A 23,339-nucleotide genomic window follows, 5' to 3' on the forward strand; every position below is an offset into this window, starting at 1 on the left:
AAAGTAGTGGAGAACCCTGCCTTTGGGTAGCCCTGTCATATGTAAATAGACCCATGAGCTTACAATATGAAGGGGCAGTGTGTAGTGAGGTCAAAGCAGTGTAAATCTCAGAATACAAAAGGCATCAGAGGAATGTTTATCTCAAGACCTTAATAATATGTATTTTTAAGAATACAATCCTTCTATATTACTATGAATTTCCAACCTAAAAATACATTGACAGGAAATTTAAAGTGATATGAAACATGCAACCAATTTTATTCATATGTGTAATCACACGAATATTCATTTAGAAAAATGCTTGTTATTTTTTCCTTTTGCCATGTCTTAACAAATAATGACTTAAGCTACTATGATATATATAATTCGTAATTTACATCTCATACCCCTATGACTCCTGTAGTCATTCCCAAAAAATACCAAACATAAATCAAAGCCCCAATAAAGTCTGACAGTGTCAGTTATAGTGTTGCTTAAACGTACTGTATGGCTGAGAGTCCTCAATACAATAAGGACCAAATGTCTCCCTGGCAAGGAGACCTTATATTGATAGATGAAAAAATGAAAAGGTAAAAAATTTAAAAAATTTAAAAAATACACAAAAGGAAAAAACGGAAAAAAAAACTCCCTCTGTTTTTTATTGCTACCAATATCTAAGTGTACTAATTTGTCCTTCAAATTCTGGGCCCTTCAATAGGAAAATAGAGGGGGATTTTTAAATTCAGTTGGCAGATTAGCATCGCCTTCAAAAATACACCAATGCTTCATATTAATACGCTTAATGTTCCTACTGTAAGGTGTATATGGGGATATGAAGGGGATTCTCTCGGTACTGCTACTAGTCCTGATGGGATTGAGTGCTTCATTCCTGTCCATATGTTGTACTTTAACTTTATGTTTTTCCACTAACTCTGGTGGAACCTGCAGAAAATATTGGTGAGATCTACCCATATATTACTAATACAGGACATATATTTGGCGAGTACACACTAGGACTGTAAATAATTTTCATTTTTCATTTTTTTCCAATTTTTATTTTTTCCTTTTTATTTTTTTTCTCTTTTTTCCTTTTGTGTATGTTTTCGATTTTTTCATTTTTTTACCTTTTCATTTTTTCATCTATCAATATAAGGTCTCCTTGCCAGGGAGAAATTTGGTCCTAATTGTATTGAGGACTCTCAGCTATAAAGTACGATTAAGCAACACTATCACTGACAATGTCGGACTTTAATGGGGCTTTGATTTATGTTTGGTGTTTTTTTGGGATGACCACAGGAGTCGTAGGAGTATGAGGTGTATATTACAAATTGTATATATCATAGTAGCTTAAGTCATTATTTGTTAAGACATGGCAAATGTAATAAATAACAAGCATTTTGCTAAACGAATATTCGTGTGATTACACATAGGTGTATATATCTTTCTTAAGCCAGTTTTTGAGTGCGATATCATAAGTTGATTTCTATATACGCTTTGAGGTAGTTGGAGCGGGCTACCTAGATATCTAGCACCTATTTGGATGGAAGAGTGCCAGTACACATCTTTGAATTTCAACCAATTTTATTGAACAATGGAGCAAATGTAACAAAGCTGTATGCCTTTTAAAATGTATTAAACCTGTTAAAATTTGTTGTTTGATCACCATTTGTACAGCATGTACACCATTATTTTACTGATGCAACCATTGTATCAACATTTCCATCACTTTTCTGCAATAAAAGTGTTCTCTTTTACTTCTCTTTTTCCACCACACTAAATTTGATGATCTTTTCCAAAATGTCATTTCTGCAAAAAATGATGGCATTTAGAGAAAAGTCAACAGTTTTAGACTATTTTAGGAGTACTTTAATAAATATCAACAGATTACAGACAAAAAAAAAAATCCAAAATAAAATACACATTGTGAATACTTTGATAAAATCCTTGCTTTGTGGTTTCAAAAAACACTACAATTATTTATGTTTCGTCTGTATACAACTGCCAATAAGAATGTGACTCACATTAAGGTACATCTCCCAAATGCAGCTACAATCCCATATACATTTGCAATATATTTGTCTATTTCTGGTTCCAAATTGAGATTTTGACAAGATGGTTATCTGGCAACATTGTTATATTTAAAAAATATTTTTTTTAAAATATATTTTATTGAAGATATATTTTTACAATAACAAAAATGTGTTTTACAATGAAAAAGATATCAATGTATCCAGTCCATATGCAATATATGATGAAGGTATATAAACAGGCACTATATGGTCAAGTTTTCATTGTGATAACATACTGGTATGAATGAACTATGCAATTAAATTGCAATGTTAATGAGTAAAACAAAAAATACATAAAACATTTCTGTCTCGTTAAAGATTTTGCATTTTAGCTAAAAGCAGCAAGGTGGATTGTTAGTGTAGGACTCACCTAAGAAGTATGTCTTGACGTGGCAGGTAAGCTTACACTGTAATGGCCGTTAGGGTGATGTACCTTTTTACCAAATGACATATGCTAATATTATAAATTATTTAAATATATTATTTATATAAAAAAATGTTGGAAACATTTTATATTCTTCAAATGTGAGAACACAACATATGGCAATAGTGTTACATTTTTTAATTAACTTTTAGTTTATAAATGTGCTAATAATATTAAAAAAATGCACAGAATGTGAGACTCTGCCAGTAATCTGCACATTCATTTTTTTTTTTTTTTAACTGTAAATGAGTTAGTTCATTAAATATAGAGGCATTTGCAAATGTATAAGTAAGCCTAAAAATACATTGACAGGAAATTGAAACTGATATGACACATGCCAGCAATTTTATTGAACAATAAACAAAGCTGTATATTGTTCTGAGTTTAGAAATACCCAATGTTAACATGTTTTTAGCTTTTTTTTTTTGCAAGTTAGAGGGCAATAAGTACAAGTAGCACTTTGCTATTTCTAAATGATTTTTTTTTCAAAATTAACAGCATTACGTTACATTGTAACACTGATATCTGTCAGGAATCCCTGAATAACCCTTCACATTTATATATTTTTTTTAAAGAAGACAACCTAAGGTATTAAACTTGGGGTATTTTGACTCTTTTCATGCAACTATTTTACCACCAATCTATGCCAAATTTTAAAAAATTATAATAATTGGTGATTTTTTTGACACACATAGTAATTTAAGAATACATGAACTGAGAACTTTAAGTGTTACTGCTAAATAACACCCCAATATCGCTTCCAGCACTCATATTTGCTGCGGACGTACTAGGTATATCCGCGGCCCTTAAGGACCATTTTTTGTCGGACGTACCTAGTACATCCACGGTCCTTAAGGAGTTAAACTGGTGCTAATAATTTGTAATCTACAATAATTAAGTACTCAGAAGTTAAACAAAATTATATGTTTCTTTCTACTGTGGTAAATTTGTTGATAGTTAATACAGAGACAAGTATACAATAAAATACTTTATTTCCAAATGGGAACAACATTACAGAATTTCCATACAAAACCCTACATTGTTACATGTGACAGAACACCCTGTACCATAGCTGGGTACCTCCGCCAAACTCGCTTTCACGCTGGAACTGGGAAACCTGAAGAGCTTCTGCCTTAGTCACCGCAGCTTGACTGGGTTCCTTCTGGGGCTTTTTTGCCCAACCAGGCTGCAGCTCTCCTTCCAGACAGGTATCTTCCCCTCTGCCTATTCCGCTGCAGCCTTTATTCCAGGCAGGTATCATACTGTCTACCTATTCCTCTGCAGCTCTGCTTACAGTGATTGCTATTGCCTTTACAAAGGCACTTGCAGCTCTCAGCCCTGCTCCCTTGATTTATCCCAGTGCTAGAGGGATCATGCAGCCAGCCAACAAGCCCAAAGACTCTGTCACTAGGATCCCTTAAAATCCACACAGAGATGGAAGTAACATACAATACTTTATTTTACTTACATAATAGCCCATATGTTCATTACATCAACCTTGCTGTGACAAACTCAATTAAATACAAATACCCAAAACATGTCTAAAATCATACAGGAATTATAATAACATATTTATAAAGGGGTGGGGAAGACAATAAGCAACACAAAATATCTCTCCTGCCTGCAGATATGCAAATCTACCTGAATACACAAATTAGCAAGCTTTGATATTCAGCTAGTGCATATAGCTATTGCTAGATCCTTGCAACCAACACATGGCACTGTACAGGCTCCACAGCCAAATCCACCTAGTTGATTGCAAGCATTGGCAAGACAGGAGAGCATTTAACCCTAAACAACCACGTTACAAACAATCCCTGCACCCACAATGGACACAGGGTGACTTAAACATAGAAATCATCCAGAGACCTAATTGAACTGTCCATCTTAAGCTCCTAGTGATGATGACTACCGTCATATTACAGAATCATTTTTTTCAGGACTAGTACAAACCACAGATATATATGTACCTTAAGAAAGAGATTTATCGTGGCAAATCAAGTGGTATTATGGTTGCAAAGTACTCAATGTTGAGAGACATTCTATTGGTTTCCATGTAGTTGGTACTGATTTAGCACTTTGCCTCCGAATAGCACCTGTCTCTGCTTTGACCAATCTTTCTCAACATTTTCCAATTTAATTGGCTTGTCCAGGAATTTGTGAAGAAGAGATTTGGGTTATATGCCCCATTGCATTTCAATTCATGACTAAAATATTTCCTACCTTCTTCCCATACTACTGTATTTATCCAATGAAAGGATGCACATATCTCACCCAGTCCAGAAATGGGCCTGTAGTTGGCTAATATCTGTTAGGCAACTGTCCAAGCTTATTTGCAAGAGACATACTGCAAATCTACCATGAACGAAAGACCACATGTGCCTTTTCTTTGAAGGAAACTGTGCATGTTAGCAACCATTCACATCGGCCCAATGGTTACCTAAAATTCCATGCTGTATTGAAATTGCTGATTATGTTATTTGTATGATATATAGTTTTTAATAAACAATTCTCTTTACCAAAATTAACCTAAAAGAGAGTGGCAGAAAATATATTCTAACTTTTTATAATAACTATTTGTTATTTAGTTTATTAGAAACAATGTGAAATATCTACAGTTTTCACTCTTCAATAGTATATTGTCACTTCAATTTATTCGTTTTATAAGACTTGTGTATTCTGACCGATTCAGTTGTTCAGCCAAATTCCTTATCTCCGAAGTGCCATATAACTGAGCAAACAACTGGCAAAATGTCCGAACATGTTTGTTTGATTCATTTTTTATGGACGATATTTGGCTGCCTTGCACCTTTGCATGAACGAGTGTCATACATTCTGTACAAAATGTCAAGTTTAGGGAAATTATTTTTTACTTTTTTGCTGTGTGCAAATCTAATATGTATAGGTTATCCAATTTACTAATCAGCTTGACAGTAAGCCCTCAATTTAATATTTCTGGATAAGCTTTTCAAGTGATCTGATATTTTTGGGTAGACTTGTAAAATTATTATTTTTTATAATTTTTGAGATATTAATATATTATATGTTTTTTGGATTTTATTTACAAAAATATTTTAAAACTTTACCTGCACAGTTTTTGTTCACATATTAATCCACAATTTATTGACTTGGCATATAGACAATATATAAAATAATATTGGTTTAAGTGCATTGTGTAGAATGTGTTATATAACAAAGTTATAGTGGAGCTCATCAATTTCATGTTTAATTTCATGAGAAATATTCTAGAGTCCACTAGAGAATTTAGAAATGGCCATATATGACACTACTACTTTTGCAAAATGTAAAAAAGTTGGTTTTATTGCTTGGTGCATACACCTATACACCTGCCTTATTAATTCCTTTTAACATTTACTTTCCATTTTTTCATTTTTTTTTTTTTTTTATTTTAATAAACAAAAGTCGAAATAAATGTTCTTGTCCTGTATATATTGAGTTTACCAGATCCATGACTGTGTCATAAGTTTTATTCATTCAGTCATACCAAAGTAATGATTCTCTATGAAAATCATTATTTAAGCACTGTCAAAGGCTGTGCCGAGAGTGGGTGACGTAATCGTCCCTGTTCCTTTCCCATGCCCTGTCCTTTCACTTGTCCTGCCACTCTCCCTCTCATCAGAATTACAGGAATTTAGTGAGAATTAAGCATCATGGTGTACACAATGAGAAAATAATAATTCTTTCCTCACATACAGTTATTTATGTTTACATTGAAGGGAATGGGCACTCTCATGAAAGAGACATGGGTCTTCTAATTTTAGAAAGAGTGCTTATGGTTGGTGCAGGCATTTATAACAGGAATAACAGCTGTGAGATATGGGAGAATAGAGCATCAATAGAGCAAGGGAAAGTTAAGCTCTAATTTTTACATACCTTCAGAGCAATAGTTAGAGTTTCACAAAGAAGAGCAGATGGACCCTGCACAGCCTTATTGCTCTATACCTCATGAATATAATGATCACCACAAAAATGTTATGGGTTACTCCAAGCATTATAAGTTAACTAATACTTTGTATCTTCGGGATCTCATGTTAACGCATAGCAAGTTTGTGACAGATGACCAATCGACCCAAGGCAATATGGTCCCTCTCAATGCCACACAATCCTCCCTTTGACAAGCCAGTGAGTCCTCAGAAGAGGATTGGACTCCAGAGAAAACTTGGCCTTGGCATGGCAGCGAAGGTATATTGTATTGTCTTTTTTTCTTTCTTTTTTGGGGAGGCGTAACCCTTAAAAGGACACTATAGTCATTAGAACAACTACAACTTATTGTAGTAGTTCTGGTGAGTATAGTCAGTCCCTTTAGACTTTTTGCAGTAAACACTTTCTTTTCATAGAAAAGGCAGTGTTTACATTACAGCCTATGGATACCTCCAGTGGCCACTCCTCAGATAGCTACTAGATGTGCTTCCTTACACAATGCCGCACGGTGTGCAGCACTGACATTCAGTGTCTCCACCATCTGCATTGAGGCATTGAACTTTCCCCATAGAGATGCATTGATTCAATGCACATCTATGTGGAGATGCTGATTGGCCAGCGCTGTATTTGGCTTGTGTTGGCTTTGTGTTGCTTTCCTATGGGAAATACAGTTTTCCTGGCCCTTTAGTGTTCCTTTAAAAAAAACTTATTACAAAACACTCAGAGAGACAGATAAAGAACCATGTATGAACTTGCTTACTCTTTCTCTGCGCTGTCCCATTCTCTCCTACTTCCTGCAACATTGTCAATGTCTCTCTCTCTCAGTTCAGATCAATATGATCTTTGTAGCTCAGTTCTGGAGATACAGTACAGCAGAGGGACAATCAAAAATTTGTCTATGTAAAACAGAGAGGTATGACTCAAACGTTATGAACCAAAAAGCAGTAAAACACCTGGGAATTGAAGAACAAAAATAAGCCGGTATAACAGACGAAAACTGCTAAATAAGCAGTAAATAAGCAATGTATTTTATAGAAACAGGGTACCTTTAAATATAGAATAAAGCATTTAAAATGTAGGATGTACTGGAAGCTTGCCATCTTTAATTTGTATTTTTGTCTTTCTTTCAGGAAGAGGCAAGTTTAATTTTTCAGTCAGATAGAGATAGGTGCTAATTTTTATTGTCTAACTTGGAAACCTGGTGCTACTAGACTAGAGTTTAGTGCTTTGACAGCCACTAATTATTAGTTATTAATGTTCGTTTTGTATCACAGAATCAGATGGAACTCACTAACAGCAGTGAAAGCCATATTAATAGTGAATGACTTCTACCTAAATTATTATGACAAGAATGAAAATGTTTTGTTTCATAATGTTTTAAACTAAAAATGCAACTAGAAAAATTATACACAAAACATTATATCAATAATTTAGTAATGCAATCAATTAATACAAGACTCCTCCATGCTGACTTTTCTACAAAATAATTCTCAATTCATCAGGAGATCTAAAACACTGAATATATATATTAAAAAAAAAGAATATTTTAATAAATCTTATCTATACCTAACTTTTCATCTATATATATATATATATATATATATATATATATATATATATATATATATAAAATGTAAACAAATATCAATATATAAAAGCACTGTAAATGTTTAGCCAAAATTTTAAATAATTTGTAAAACATATCCAAACATATTAAATTGAGCCCTGTGTTCTTTCAAAACCACATAGAAGACAGTAATGCAATTTCAACAGCACCTACCTTCCTGTACCATAGCCTAAAATCTTTCTTCATAAATAGCCCCAGAATTTACATTTCTTTTCATCTTCAAATAGCACAACTTATCTAAGAAGAACCTTCTTTTGAAAATTCTTGCACATTTACTCACAGTGGAATTATCTTGTTGACACTATATAAATCCTATAATTTAACTTTAAATACTTTCTTAACATATAATAATAATATAAACATATTTCCTTTAATGACCAAGTTCTCTTGAACAAGAACAACATTTTCTATTTGTTTTGTCCCAGATTTCATTTTTTTCAATTCCTTTTAACACACTTTACACTCTTAAAAAGTGAATTGATCATATACGTCTTTTGCTATGCCCCAAAAGACTACCGTGCATGCATATCTATGTTGATTTTAAAGCCATTCACCAAACTAGAACACTAACCCAAAACATTAATTGTTCTTAAATCTGGCCTTACATACAACAGTCAACAGTCAAATCATCTGTCATTTTAAAGCAATTCCAGCAGGAAGTGGTTGAAATAATGTGTACCTACAGAGTTTAACAATTCTAGAATAATCTTAAAAAAAAAAAAAAAAAAACACATTCCATTACTTTATGAAAACAGCTACCCCATTTTGTCTTAAATTGAATTGCAGCTGCATAAATTGCTAATGTTTAAGGCGATTTGCATATGTTTAAGTATGTATGATTGTATTTTACATACAAACCAGATCATACTCTACAAGAAAAATATATTGTAATGTATTGTAAAACACTTTAAAAATTATTTATAACATGGTTCCTCAGCTGTCTGTAATCTTAACTATTTAACTACCTTACAAGATATTCAGTACTTACTTATGTACCAGATCTCTGGCAATCAGCTTCAAACACCCCTGCAACTTAATGTCTCAGCTCCCCTCCATTACCTTTAGATGTAAACTAACACGTTATCTTGCTAAGCACGTTGGATAAAATTATTATATTTGTTAGATTGTAAGCTCACAGACAGGGTCTTCTGTTTATTTTATATCAGTATGTGTTCATTATTGTCTGTATTCCTTAGTTTGTACAGCACTGTGGTATATGTCGGTGCTATTTGAATATCAAATGATAACAATAATAAAACTTTATATTTGGGGGTGGGGGATTGGCTGACATACCAATTACTATGAAACAATACCAACAAAATGTCTGTTATCTTTGGTGGTAACATATAATCCAGGAATTACATTAATTCAGAGCTAGATAAAATGTGAGTGACAGTCTTTATATGGTTTATAAGTGTTTCCTCTGCAATTTCTCAGTTCAGTCCTGGTTATCTGCGGTTTCCTGAAGCATTTATCAGACAGGTGAATAAATATGCCATGTATTATGTATTTTCAGTGATCATTTTCATAAATCGAATATGAATAAACTCATAATATAATATATTATAGTTGAAAATAATACATGCATTTGGCATGCCAAACTTGACATGGGGTCACTATATAGGGAATTTAAAATAATCTATACATTGTGCTAGCTACATTGATAGAAAGCTGTATGTATTAAAAATGATCTCACTACACTTTTCTTGACCTCCTTAAGCAGATCACTATGCCAAATTGTTTGTGGATGACAGACTCATTTTAACTTATTCAAATATAATAGGATTTAAAATTTGAAAGAAAAACCACACGCTCAAAGGGACATGCTCTTGTCCAAAAACAAAAAATATATGTAACAATCACTGTTCAGTAGATACACCCACAATAAAAACATACATACATTTAATTATGCATTTTGATATTATTGGAATATCTAAAAACAACTGACAAAAGCTGCTAAACTATTGTCTGCAGCCTTAGCAAGCTATCCCCTTCTTCTCCAGCCAAGACATTATGTAGCTGTTCAATCACATACTTCCCAATGCAGCTCAATAAGATTTCTATGCATATTTTCCTCTTTTATTTCACATAAAGTACAGATTTCAATAGAACAGACAACAAGACATGTTACTTACTGGTAGTTTAGTTTAGTAGAGCCAGATGTTCTGGGCCTACCTCTTAAGATTGGCTCTACTAAACTAAACTACCAGGAAGTAACATGTCTTGTTGTCTGTTCTATTGAAATCTGCACTTTATGTGAAATAAAAGAGGAAAATAGTTTCACACATAAAGCATTGTTGGGTAGAAAATCAGGAAGTAATGGTTGAACTCACATGTTCTAGAGTCATATCAGGCTCTTTATGAACTGCCCAAAGGTGCCCATATCAGACTTTCAAACTCTCCCCTCTTGATTATCATAAGCAAGTCAGGAGCCTTATGGTGTAGGGTGAAGACAAAAGTAATAAAGCATAAGATATTAAAAACAGCTGGGGAATGCCTGTGGTACTGTGAAAGTATATAACATGAAAAGCTGAACAGCAAAATATTAGCTCACCGCTGGCATCTCTCCCATAATCATTGTTAAAAATACACATTAAAAGCACACCACTCTGCAGATTGATGTTCCTCTTTATCTGTTTTAGGTTTTATGAACATACATTCCTTCAAGTAAAGAATTGCGGCCACCCAGACAAACACTTAGAACACTGCGGTGGAAATTGCTACAAAAGATTAATTAGGCTTAACAAGCTCCAGAGTGGTCTCCAGTTCGTGCGGCTGTTCGGTTCCCGAACCATATAGGCCAAATTCAGAAATGGAGACTTTTACATAACATTTTACAGGGTCCATAGTCTGTGGGCAGGAGGCTGGCAAGCAGGCTCCTCCAGGAACGTGTGGCATACTCACTTGGAAAGGGGAGTTTGTCACAAATGGTGTCTATGTTCTATCAAACCTGTCTTATCTGCACTCATGTTGCTTTAACCCCTGTATCACAACTCAACTTTGAATTCAATGTGTTGTCTTGCTCAGAAATGCTTCAGACTTGAGAAAGGGAGATTCTCCCGAAAGCTTGTCACTAAAAAATTATGTTAGTCCAATAAAAAAAGGTATTACAAGATACAAATATTATGTGTTTTTTAGATCTACATCACTGGACTAATACGGCTACAATCTCTACTTGTATGTAAAACATTGCAGTTTTGTAGATATGGCAATGTTTCCATTGTAGGGTTAAACACAACTTTTGTGGTTGTCTTCCTGAAATGAGCCAGACTTAAATATGTGATGTCTGACATCCTCATGCTTTGCATTAAATGCCCTCTAATGATTATCATAAAGAAGTATTGAATTTAGTATGAGAAGCATTCGATTGTAAAATGAAGGATTTTCATTGGACTAAACAGGGACGGAAAGTAGAGAGCCTGCAGGTTGATGTCACAGGAATCGACTGAGCAGCTGCACAAATTGAAGTCTCAGAGCTGGAAAAAGAGTAAGTAAAATGTCTTGAATCTAAATAGAGAGTAGTATAAGGAATACAGGTTTGAATTCCCAATGCTCTAGTGTTTCTTTAGGATATGCACAGGCCCGGACTGACCATCGGGCACATGATGTCCATGGGCGGAGGCTGGCAGAGGAGATCACAGGATCTCCCTGGCCAGTCCATGCAGGGCCGGCACTAACCAAGCGCTGGCCCCACTGTTTTCCATGATGGGCCAGTGGGGAGATCAAAGATCTCCCTTACCGACCCACATGCAGTGTGATGCGGCCACCAGCGGGAGAGGGAGACAGGAGAGGAACCCGGAGGAGCTCTATCTTGCAGCTCCACCGGGTTCCTCTCCCAAGATCCGGAGCCTTGCCATGGCAAGGCTCCGGATCTTGTGAGAGTGAACTCTAGCCCCACCTGCTAGAGTTCACTCACCACTTGCACCACCAGGGATGGAAGCACTGTCCCCCCTCCCAGGCTAGAAGAGAGGGGGGATACAATTAATGTCTTTTTTTTAAAATTAATATATTTTGATAATAATCTGCCCCCCGAACACACAAGCTCTCCAAACATATTCACACACCAGAACCCTCACACACACACAGCAACCTCACACACACTGCACCCCTGACATTTACAGAACCCTCACTCACACACACACACACATACACACACCCACACACTGCACCCCTGACACTCACAGCACCCTCACGTACACTCACACACACACTTCACCCCTGACACTCACAGCACCCTCACACACACACACAATGCACACCTGACACTCACAGCACCCTCACACACACAATGCACACCTGACACTCACAGCACCCTCACACACACACACACACACACACACACACATACTGCAACCCTGACAGTCACAGCACCCTCACATACACTCACACACACACACACTGCACCCCTGACACTCACAGGACCCTCACACACAAACACTGCACCCCTGACACTCACAGCACCCTCACACACACTGCAACCCAGACATTGACTACACCCTCACACACAGCTTTCTCACATGCACAAAGCACCCTCACGCAAACACAGCATCTTCACACACTGTACCCCTCACACACACAGCATCCTTAGCCACACAGCACCCTCATACACAAACTGCACCTCTCTTGCACACACACTACACCCCCCCCACACACACACACACACTGCGCCCTCACACACACTGCACAATACTCTTTCCTTCCATTTATCTCTCCTGGTATCCCATCTACGGAGACACCAGAGACAAATTTTGAGCAAACACAGTGCAAGCATTTTATAAAATTTGCTTGCATTGTGCCGAATAAATACAGGGCCTTTTTCTCATGCTAGAGCTCTTCAGCAGAGCTCTGTGCATGGTCTGCCCTGGAAGAGCATTAAACCAACATGCTCACTTTGTGATGGGGCATGTTTGTCATTGGTGATGACAAAACACACCCTATCTGGCCCCACCTCCTTTCAGTGGGCCGCTGTAATTAAAAAATGCCTGGGCCGAATTTTATTCCCAGTCCGGCCCTGGATATGCAGGATTATGGTTTGCATGGACCTCATATAGTGTTTTATTCTTATAAAATATGGGAAAAGCAGAGACCAACTGGAGGCAATAAAAAAAAAATAAAACTTTTTCAAAAGTCTATGTATCTCAGTTAACTTCCTAACAATTGTCTCTTTGCTCAAAAAAGAGGGTATAAAATGCAAAGCTACTACAGGAATTTGGGCAATTTTAAATTTTTAGATCTTGGCTGTCAGTTAATGTACTTGAGAGGCTTGCCCTAGGGAAAGACACAGATATCATGCAGTAATCAGGGAAGGAAGCAGAGCAAGGCGATGCAGTGAAAATGGAAAACAATGCATAAGTATTATGAGTATAATAAAAAGAAAATGCAATGCTGTTTTTTTATGCTAATGGAATGTTTGGATTGTGGTTTTATGACATCTAGGAGTATTAACCAAAGGAAAACACCAAGCATTAGACATACTACAACGAGTTGTAGTGGTTATGGTATTTTAGGAGTGCCCTGGTGCCACTCATGGTAAGACAGCAAAATGTTTAAGCACCGTTTGACAACTTACCTGGATTAGCTGTGCCACATCTTTTACACCTGATCAGCTTTAACAAGAAAAGACAGAATGTCAATTTAGAGCAAAGCAGGACCACAATCATTGATTGAGTGCGTTTACCATGCACAGATAACTTGCCAACTGTACTAAAATAGTTTGACTTAGCCTGGGGCCATGTCATGCTGTAGTGATTAAGGTGTTTGGAGTGTTTCTTTAAAGACAGACTTCCGGTAGTTATGTGACAGTCTTTTTTTAAAAAAAAAAAAATCTCTACTATGTTTTACCATTGTTGTCTATTGGCTGATAGTGCTGTATATGATTTGGATTTCCAAGGTGTATATGAGATTAACGAGTGGGAGCAAACTGGATTTTTACATCAGGTGGTAAAAATCATTGCACCAGTCCTGTTTTCAAAATTGGGAAAATCATTATTATTCATTATTGTTCAAATATTAAGATTTATTGAATGAATGTTCCGGACAGCCACTGGGAGATATTGCTCAATTTATCAGTGAGCATTGTTTTAGTTATGAGCACCAAATGACCATGGAGAGACTTTAGAGAAGGACTACAAAACTGTATTTGTGGATTGCACAGTAAAACTTACCATGTATAGGAGGAAAGACAAAGCAGGTGTTATATGATAGAAACATTTATATACATAAAGGGAATCAACACAGAAAATGGGGTGTATATTTAAAAGAAGGAAAACTACAACAACAAGAGGACATAGTCTTACATTAGAGGGGCAAACGTTTAAAAGTAATATTAGGAAGTATCACTTTACTGAGAGGGTAGAAGATGCATGGATTACCCTTCCAGCTGAAGTGGTAGAGGTAAACACGGTGAGGGAGTTCAACCACGTGTGTTATAGGCAGAAGGCTATCCTAGATATAAGATAAGACCAGAGACTAATAAAGGTATTTAGAAATTTGGTCAGACTAGAAGGGCCTAGTGGTTATCTGCAGTCACATTCTAGCGAGTTTGAAAACTATGTTCTTGCCCACTTGATGAACAAAGGATTCAATAACTTATCTTCTCTTTTGTGTCAAAAGTTTAAAAGTAATATTAGGAAGTATTACTTTACTGAGAGGGTAGTGGATGCATGGATTAGCCTTCCAGCTGAAGTAGTAGAGGTTAACATAGTGAGGGAAATCAACCGTGTGTTATAGGCACAAGGCTATCCTAGATATACGATAAGGCCAGGGACTAATAAAAGTATTTCAAAATTTGGTCAGAGTAGATGGGCTGAATGGTTATCTGCAGTCACATTCTATGTATGATAATTAGTGAGTTTGAGAACTATGTTCTTTCCCACTTGATGAACAAAAATTTTTTTCATAAACTGCAATAATTACCTTGCAGGGTTAACTCCACCTCTAGTGGCTGTCTAGTAGACAGCCACTAGAGATCACTTCCTGCTCTATAGCACAGGAAACCTGTGCTTGAGCGTCGCTGGACGTCCTCACGCTGGACGTCCTCAAATCCCCATAGGAAAGCATTGAAATTATTTTTCAATGCTTTCCTATGGGGAGCGCTAATGCGCATGCGCGGCATTGCCGCGCATGCGCATTAGATCTCCTTGGCCGGTGGGCGGGATCAGTCTCGCCCACCGGCCGACGCAATGGAGAGGAGGAGCGTTGCGGAGGAGGAGGCAGCGACGAGGGACATCGCCGCTGCCTCAGGTAAGTGACTGAAGGGGTTTTCACCCCTTCAGTACCTGGGGATTGGTGGGTGGGAGGGAGAGGGACCCTCCAGTGCCAGGAAAACGGATCGTTTTCCTGGCACTGGAGATTCCCTTTAAGAATCAACTTGCAAATTTAAAGTCCATTAACCCCTCTCTGTAGCCAAGTCATAAAGGATTTTTGGATTTAGCTACTTAACTTGTAAAATATATATTATTAAATATGTTCTAAATATTTCAAAGATGCAAAAAATATAAAATTAAAAGGTTCACAATATAAAGCATATTATTTGTATAAATTGCTTAAAGGGACCTCCAGCGTCGCTCAAATCCCCATAGGAAAGCATTGAAATGATTTTTCAATGCTTTCCTATGGGGAGCGCTAATGCGCATGCGCATCTACTAGACAGCCACTAGAGGTGGAGTTAACCCTGCAAGGTAATTATTGCAGGTTATGAAAAAATGCAATAATTACACTTGCAGGGTTAAGAGTAGTGGGAGTTAGCACCCAGACCACTCCAATGGGCAGAAGTGGTCTGGGTGCCTGGAGTGTCCCTTTAAGTCACCGCAGCTCTCTAAGTCTAAGGTAGAAATAACATTTCTAGTTTAGCAGAGTTAGACATTTTCTATCAACCCTGCTATTATGGCAATGGTTTGCAGGTTTTCGTGGATAAACCCAAATATCATTTAGTATGACAAATGTAATTTAATATAATTTTTTTTTTTTTTACATTGTTCTCTTTTAATCAACAACTTAACACATTTAAATGTATACTGCAGGTAATTTACGTCTTGTAGACAGCAGACATTTTAAATATATGCAAATTGATATTTCTGGTATATAACAAAGCTTTACTATCTCTCTATATATAGATTGTAATTTCTGCTATCACGAATGAGTTCTGAAACAGTATGATTACATCACAATTTACTAAGATTGAGTGTCCGCAGCTAAGGCTGTATAGCCCAACATGTTTTTTTTTTCATGATTTGCTCTTCTCTATGAATATATTCCATTCAATCAAGACTAATTTTACTGTGTTTTATCCTGGCCATTACTGGTGTGTTGTCATGGAAACAGCACTTCATGTGGTTCTTGAACATCAATGGCTGAATATGATCATGAAAGCACCTTTTCTTTACTGGCACATATAAAGTGCAAACCTATTTTGTGAGTTATCTTGAGTAAAAAAAATCTTATAAAATCTATCAATATGAATAGTAATAGCATAGAGATGCATCAATTAAGCAGAATAGTCAATAATTCATTCTTTAATTAAAGCTTCACGTTCTCTAGAAGATGTAACCTTTTAAGTGTTAAAATAGGTCATCTATAATCTAATCATGTAGTTCAAAATATCTTATTCTAATTAACAGTTTGTGACACATTTATGGCAAAACAGAAGCAAAATGTAAACTAGTTTGTATTTATTTCTGGGGTTTTTAGCTTGAGTTTTAAGAAATCTGAAGGTGGAGGGAGCTGCAAATTGTAAATTCTTTAAAGGGACTCTATAGTCACCATATAAAAGCAAGAAAGACAGGTCCCCCAGCCTTCCTTCTAGCTTTTATATGTACTTTCATTCATTAAAAAAAAAATTCGAGGTGTTTTTATATTAAAAACTTACCTCCGTTCCAGCGCCGAGCTCCCCGCTAGGCCGCGCCCCCTTTTTCGTCAAAATTACGAAATCGCGGGGCCCAATGGGACGGCTTCGCGCTGCACCAATCGCGTTCTTCATAGAGCGGCATTGAATGCCGCCCTATGAAGAACCTGAGCGCTTTACCGCGCATGTGCGCGGAATGCGCGTTCGCGAGCTGAGCTGTCTGACTGACAGCTCAGCTCGCTTTCTAAAATTATCAATTTGGGGGAGGACCTGCTGTCCCCCCCCGGCCCCCACCCCTGTGCGGCGGGTGGGGGCCCTAAAATTATCAATGAGGGGGGGGGACCTACTGTCCCCCCCCGGCCCCCACCCCTGTGCGGCTAGTGGGGGCCCTAAAATTCTCAATGAGGGGGGGGACCTACTGCCCCCCCCCCGGCCCCCACCCCTGTGCGGCGGGTGGGGGCCCTAAAATTATCAATAAGGGGGGGGACCTACTGTCCTCCCCCCCGGCCCCCACCCCTGAGCGGCGGGTGGGGGCCCTAAAATTATCAATAAGGGGGGGACCTTTTGTCCCCCCCGGCCCCCACCCCTGAGCGGTGGGTGGGGGCCCTAAATACAAAGGGGGGGTCCCTAGTTAACCCTTCCCCCCCAAAAAAAAAAAAATATCTCCCTACCTACCCCCCTCACCCTAAAAATAATGAGGGGGGACCATTAACTAAAAACCTGTAAAAAAAAGAAAAAATAAGATAAAATCAACTTACCATTCAATGTTTTCTTTCTTCTAAAATCTTCTTTCTTCAGCCCCAAAAAGGCCAAATAAAAATCCATAATAACCGACGCAATTAAAAAAAAAAAAAAAAAAAAAACGAGCGCAAAAAAAATAATCCATCTTCACCCATGGAGGGCTCCGCGCAGACTGAGCTCCGCAGGGCGGGGGAAGGCTTATAAAGCCTTGCCCCGCCCTGCAATTAGGCTAAGAACACTCTGATTGGTGGGTTTAAGCCAATCAGAGTGCTCTTTGTCATTTTACAAGCGTGGGAAAGTTCTTTGGAATTTTCCCACGCTTGTAAAATGACACAGAGCACTGTGATTGGATGGATTTCAAGCCATCCAATCACAGTGCTCTTTGTCATTTTACAAGCGTGGGAAAGTTCTTTGGAATTTTCCCACGCTTGTAAAATGACACAGAGCACTGTGATTGGATGGATTTCAAGCCATCCAATCACAGTGCTCTTTGTCATTTTACAAGCGTGGGAAAGTTCTTTGGAATTTTCCCACGCTTGTAAAATGACACAGAGCACTGTGATTGGATGGCTTGAAATCCATCCAATCACAGTGCTCTGTGTCATTTTACAAGCGTGGGAAAATTCCAAAGAACTTTCCCACGCTTGTAAAATGACAAAGAGCACTGTGATTGGATGGCTTGAAATCCATCCAATCACAGTGCTCTGTGTCATTTTACAAGCGTGGGAAAATTCCAAAGAACTTTCCCACGCTTGTAAAATGACAAAGAGCACTGTGATTGGATGGCTTGAAATCCATCCAATCACAGTGCTCTGTGTCATTTTACAAGCGTGGGAAAATTCCAAAGAATTTTCCCACGCTTGTAAAATGACAAAGAGCACTCTGATTGGTTTAAACCCACCAATCAGAGTGTTCTTAGCCTAATTGCAGGGCGGGGCAAGGCTTTATAAGCCTTTCCCACCCTGCGGAGCTCAGTCTGCGCGGAGCCCTCCATGGGTGAAGATGGATTATTTTTTTTGCGCTCGTTTTTTTTTTTTTTTTTTTTTTTAAATTGCGTCGGTTATTATGGATTTTTATTTGGCCTTTTTTGGGGCTGAAGAAAGAAGATTTTAGAAGAAAGAAAACATCGAATGGTAAGTTTTTTTTATCTCTTTTTTTTTTTTTTTTTTTTTTTTTACAGGTTTTTAGTTAATGTTCCCCCCCTCATTATTTTTAGGGTGAGGGGGGTAGGTAGGGAGATATATTTTTTTTGGGGGGGGGTGGGGGGGAGGGTTAACTAGGGTCCCCCCCTCCTTTGTATTTAGGGCCCCCACCCACCGCTCAGGGGTGGGGGCCGGGGGGGACAGTAGGTCCCACCCTTATTGATAATTTTAGGGCCCCCACCCGCCGCACAGGGGTGGGGGCCGGGGGGGGACAGTAGGTCCCCCCCCTTATTGATCATTTTAGGGCCCCCACCCGCCGCACAGGGGTGGGGGCCGGGGGGGGACAGTAGGTCCCCCCCTCATTGATAATTTTAGGGCCCACCCGCCACACAGGGGTGGGGGCCGGGGGGGGGCAGTAGGTCCCCCCCTTATTGATAATTTTAGGGCCCCCACCCGCCGCACAGGGGTGGGGGCCGGGGGGGGACAGTAGGTCCCCCCCCTTATTGATCATTTTAGGGCCCCCACCCGCCGCACAGGGGTGGGGGCCGGGGGGGGACAGTAGGTCCCCCCCTCATTGATAATTTTAGGGCCCACCCGCCACACAGGGGTGGGGGCCGGGGGGGGGCAGTAGGTCCCCCCCTTATTGATAATTTTAGGGCCCCCACCCGCCGCACAGGGGTGGGGGCCGGGGGGGGACAGTAGGTCCCCCGCCTTATCGATAATTTTAGGTGGGGGCCGGGGGGGGACAGTAGGTCCCCCCCCTTATCGATAATTTTAGGGCCCCCACCCACCACTCAGGGTTGGGGGCTGGGGGGGGGACAATAGGTCCCCCCCTTATTGATAATTTTAGGGCCCCCACCCGCCGCACAGCGGTGGGGGCCGGGGGGGGGGAGGAGAGTAGGTCTCCCCCCCCCTTCAACCACTATTGTGGACAGTAAGCGTCCCTGTGGGTTCGGGCTTCAGCTGTCAGCTGAAGCTGAAGCTGTCAGCTGAAGCCACGCCCACAGCAGTGCTGACAGGCTATCAGCACACAAAGCGCGTTCACAGTGCTTTGTGTGCTGATAGCCCGTCTGATGCATTCACCCAGAATGCATCGGACGAGAGGCCTTTTTAGGGCCTCTGAACTCGGAAGTCCCTCTGGTGGCCGTCTGATTGACTGCAACAAGAGGTGTTCCAAGCTTCCAATGTAAACACTGCATTTTCTCAGAAAATACAGTGCTTACAAGAAAAAGGCTCCGGGTAGCTGTAGCACTCACCTGAACAACCTCATTAAGCTGAAGTTGTTCAGGTGACTATAGTGTCCCTTTAAGTTGGAAACAAAGAAACATTGCCAGTTAACTTTAAGAAATCAAAACTGAGAGATTGCAGACACTCAGCCTAGGTACTAGGAATTGTGACTTTAAAGGCTTTAAAAACAAGCCAACTCATATTACACAGAAATTTAGTCTATCACAGCTCTCATGTGGTATACTATATCCCTTCTATTCAGTAATAGGCCAAATGGCCATAAACACAACAGTCACCTAAGATGTGTCATTAAGATAGCTACTAATGTTACAGGTAGCTAAAATAATTATCGACTTATAAATAAGTCCCTCGTCTCTCCTCACACAAACACTTTATTCTCTTCACTTCCTTCTTTTATGTTTTTTTCATTTATATGATTCACCACTACTCCTTGACAAAATGTAATGTATTGGCATACAGGAGAATACTCAATATGGCCCAGTGAAGACATGTTGTGTTATTAATGTAATATTTGACATGAGCGGGACTAGAAACTAATTTGGCTCATTATTACATTGTGTAATAGTCATTTAAAGAGTACACCCTCAATAATAACTAATAACATGCTAATAATAATGTGTTTTGATTAGTCATATGTTTCAGCAAAATAATGTCCTCCAAAACTATCCTAAATCCGACATAAGCTGGCACAAGGATTGTATGCTATCATGCTATATTGCTGGTTCAACTGTACACTTTATTTTATTTTATCTCCCCTCCCCCCCCCGCCATCCTTAACATTCCTTTTATCTGCTGTACCCTTAAAAAAACAATAAATATTGTCAAATTAAAAAAAAATCAAAAGTGCTATTGCCGATTTTGCTACTGCTATAGCCGATTTGATTGTTTTCCATGCACATAGCTAATATGAATAAATTGATATAATCATTGCACAAATTACACTGCAACTATATTCCAGGTTTGTTTGTGAAGGTTACCAACCATTATTAGGAATGTTCCAAAAGATAGAATAGTCCCCCCTACTGAGTAAGTATCATTTAAAAAGTAAATACAAAATTATATCTATATCTCTTTTACTATACCCCTTTAACATCCAAACAATGCAACATGAGACATAGTTGGTGAAAATAGGCCACAACTTTTTATTAATTATTTCACCAAACAATATATATTACCAATACTTTGTATCAAATATATATTCTTGAATAATGTGGACATCAAACAACATAACTTCAGAATGTGACTTAACAATGCTCCATAAACATTCCCGTCCTTGCCAATCAATTATCCGTAACCTCAGAACTCACCTGGGCACTTGCCCTCCCCCTCGCCCATACCAATACTGACCACAAAACCTAGCCTTCCACCAACACCATGCTAACCACTAGCTGACCTTGGGCTCAGTGGGCACGTCTGTAATAAACCATACCTTAACTTCACCGAGGCTAGGGGAGGGATCGGCACCACTTTCCTTCACACCCGTTGAACTCCCCCAGTACAACCCACAATTGGCAAGGACAAACACCCGCCACAAGACCCTCGGATTTCCCCCCTAAATTCAGGAGGGCGACCACCCAGAAAAGCCATAACCTATTCCAACCCTTCTTGCAACACCAAGTTAAACAGATCCAACCCCACATCAGTCAGATGAACCCCATCACCCCTAAAATACTTAGCTGCTTCCTTTTCAAACACCTGATGCCACACCGTAAAGCCCCCAACTCCCAGCACAAACTTAGAGATGGATCTCTTGTACATAACTTGACACTGATCCATGGCCCTATGATCCCTGGCAAACCTCCAATAATTCCGGGACATGAGTTCCCACCACACTAGACAGAGGTCAAGGAACATCACATAAATACTGGACAAGTCCTGCATAATCAAATCAGAAAATGCCCTCACTGGGATCGTGCCCAGATCATTGCTCCCAAGATGTATGATCAGCACCCAGGGGACGGGACAAGTGGACCAGCTCCGGAACCAGCTGCATACCACGGGCATACCACAGACCCCAAACCATCGCACCTCTGCCGTTGCCGGGGACGGACCCAGTTGACATCCCCCAGTGTAAACCACGGCCCTCTGCTGGGCGCAGTATATGTATGAGTGCCTGATCACCCACACATGCCGGAGAAAATGCAATCAGACTACAGGGCGGAACATAACTTCTTAACTTCTCTGATTCCCCGAGCCCAATTCTACGACTAGCTTGCTCAGAGAACCTGAGAGGTGATGCCTCCATAGCAGTCCCGATGAGGAATGAATGCCCCTCAAACTCAGGACTCGGGATGCCCAAAGCATCCTGCACCAGCCGAAACACCCAAATGAACTGAAACCGTGACAACAAAAACAGCCTCCTGGTGCACCAGGAGGGGGCCCTCACAGGAGAGGCGGAGAACTTGATACTGATGAAAACAAATCCCCAGGCATACCATCGACTCTGGTATGCCCTGTACAGTGACATATGCTCAATGCCCCTGTACATCTGTCTTAGACCGGTAGATCAAAAAATGAACCCATGCAGCCATGCAGTAGACAGTAGACATCTAAAAAACCCCTGGAACCTGCTTAGATGGGATAACCAATTCCCCAATCCAATGCGCCCCAAAAAAGGCAAAAGTAAAAGCTAGCCGAAAGAGCACCACCTTGAAATCAGAAAAGCACACCCCCGGCAGAACTGAAAACAGACCCAAAAGCAATTCCCAGGACACGGGCCTGCGCAAGTCCAGAGCCTAAGGGCCCCTTCTCCCCCCTCTCATCGCCAACGCTATTATCATGTTTTTAATGACATCCGGAACCCTGAACAATTTGAACCAAAAACTGAGCCCCAAAAGTTTAGCTGAGATCAACGCCGGCAAGCACCCAGAATCCTCCCATACCAGAGAAGCTTCAGCAACTCAGCCTGGGTCTATTCGAATGCCAACCATTCCTCCCAAGCCATACCATATGGGACCAACCAGCCACCGAAACCAATGCCTGAATCCAAGCTCCTACACAGTCTGCCGAATGGACCACAGTTCCATCGGACAGGGGAACCCGTTCGTGTCCACCTCTGGTGCGGTTGCACGAAACTCCAACCACTGCAAATGAGAGAGGGCATCTTATGTAAAATTTTTTACTCCAGGAATATGAATCACCCTGCAAGCAATATTCAGTGACAAAGGCGCAACACCAGTCGACGCAGCAGCCGAACCATGGGGGGAGGAAGTCGACAGGCTGTTAATGGCTAGCACCACCCATAGATTATCGCAATGAAAAGCAACCCTTCGGTCCTGCAGCAATGACCCCCACAGCTCCAAGGCCACTACTATAGGGAACGATT

The sequence above is a fragment of the Pelobates fuscus genome, chromosome 1, assembly GCF_036172605.1.
Source record: "Pelobates fuscus isolate aPelFus1 chromosome 1, aPelFus1.pri, whole genome shotgun sequence".
Classification (NCBI taxonomy): domain Eukaryota; kingdom Metazoa; phylum Chordata; class Amphibia; order Anura; family Pelobatidae; genus Pelobates; species Pelobates fuscus.